General features: G+C 39.3%; 1 non-coding gene across 1 annotated transcript; it reads right to left on the reverse strand.

The window, feature by feature from the left end:
• Window positions 1–767: 767 nt before the first annotated feature.
• On the reverse strand, window positions 768–931 carry LOC118003792. Its single transcript, XR_004677425.1, has one exon. It is a non-coding gene; the product is annotated as a U1 spliceosomal RNA (small nuclear RNA).
• Between the last annotated feature and the right edge of the window lie 1,040 nt (window positions 932–1,971).

Genomic DNA, 1,971 nt, shown 5'->3' on the forward strand with positions numbered 1-1,971 from the left:
GACTCTTACACATATTATTTCATTGGTTAGATTGGACACAGTTAGCTTGTAAATTTGGGGAGGGCACCCTCTGTCTTCCCCCTATCTGACATCCTGTGATACATTTTTTCTACCTTTCATAATGATCTAAATGAGAGAAGTTTATGATTGACACAAAAACAGTGATTTTCATACATCTCAGAGCAAATTCTTGTACAAACAGGTGTCCAAATACTTACTGATGATCTGCAGAAACCATATCATTTATACATAAATGTTCCAATCACATTGCCCTACTTCAAGAAAATGTGGAGACCGTGAAAGCAATTAAATAAAGGGACACAGAAAAAACCCTAAATGAAGGCTCACTTACTCATCTCTCTTCACATTTTTGACAACTTCTAAATGCTTGAACATCATGCTCAGGGTCTCAACACTTTCTTTCTATGCTAATTCCAAGCACCTTTATATTTCAATTATGATCAAACCACTTTTAAAGGACGTGGATTCTATAACTAGGTTTTACTTTTTTTATTATTTTATTTTTATTTTTATTTTATTCTTTTTTTTTAAATTTTTTTTTTTTTAAGATTTTATTTATTTATTTGAGAGAGAGAATGAGAGAGAGCACATGAGAGGGGGGAGGGTCAGAGGGAGAAGCAGACTCCCCGCCGAGCAGGGAGCCCGATGCGGGACTCGATCCCGGGACTCCAGGATCATGACCTGAGCCGAAGGCAGTCGCTTAACCGACTGAGCCACCCAGGCGCCCCTATTTTATTCTTTTTTACCAGGAGAGAGCACAAACACAGTCCCCCACTACCACAAATTATGCAGTCGAGTTTCCCACATTTGGGCAAATCGCAGGGGTCAGCACATCCGCAGTGCAATGGACAAGCCTCACCCTGGGAAAACCATCTGCTTGATTATGGTGTCTCCCCTGCCAGGTAAATATTATAACTAGGTTTTAATAACCCTAACCTCCTTCACCTCCCACTCCATGATACATTTTGTAGGTAAGCTTACCCAATTGCCAACTGACCAATCCCTTTACAAACTTATCCTATCACCCCTGGTGCTATCATCTTTCAACAGCTTCCTGGAAGTCTTTTAAACTCCAACAATCATTTGTTTGGGATCCTTAGGGAGCACTTCTCATAAGAATAGGTGGCCTTTCTTGGTCCACTTTGGCCTCTGATGCTACATCATCTTAGAAGGCCCTAGTAATAATAACCAGCACTCATATATGCTTACCACATGCATGACCCTATTCTAAATGCTTTATCTGAACTAATGCATTGAAGTCCAATTTAATTTTTCAGTCTTTCATCTGACTAGCCTCTGAGATAAACCTCCTCAGAAATATTTCGGGCAGTCCCACAACACTCATCTGCCAGAAATTTTAGCACAAGCTAGAACTGGAAATATAAATGAGCCAAGTCCGTGGTTTGGTAAGGCAGCCGTTGGCGATTAAAAAAAGAAAAAAATTAAAGAAATGCTATTTCTATTATAAAAACAATATTTTCTAAAGTTCCAAAGAGAAAAACAATTATGACACTCCCAACATATTTTGGTGGTTGGAAAGTAGAAAATGGCTTTTAAAAAATGGGCAAAATACATCTTTCAACCATATTACCAGTGGCTTTAAATGGAAAGAATGACAGGCCAACCTGGGTACAGGCTAGCATTTCATCTCAAAACCTTTTTCAGTTCTGTGGTCTCAAAACAGCTCCAGAAGAAGCATCTGCAGAACATGGTTCTAATACTAAATAAATACTACACATTTTACAATTTCAGATTTAGGGCCCAGGAAACACAAGATTAAGCAATGGCAGAAGTCTTGCCTGCTGGGAGCTCTAGCTAGAGCATGTCAGTCCATAGTTCCTAGTGTCCACCACTAAAAGATGTGATTGACAGTATCCAGAGGCATCTTTGAACTGCTTTCTTGTGGCCTTTCCAGTTTTTTATGTTTCTCAATCAGTGAGACCTTTGGCT

Source organism: Mirounga leonina, unplaced genomic scaffold, assembly GCF_011800145.1.
Source record: "Mirounga leonina isolate KUSES-001 unplaced genomic scaffold, KU_Mleo_1.0 Mir_91, whole genome shotgun sequence".
NCBI classification, from domain to species: Eukaryota; Metazoa; Chordata; class Mammalia; order Carnivora; family Phocidae; genus Mirounga; species Mirounga leonina.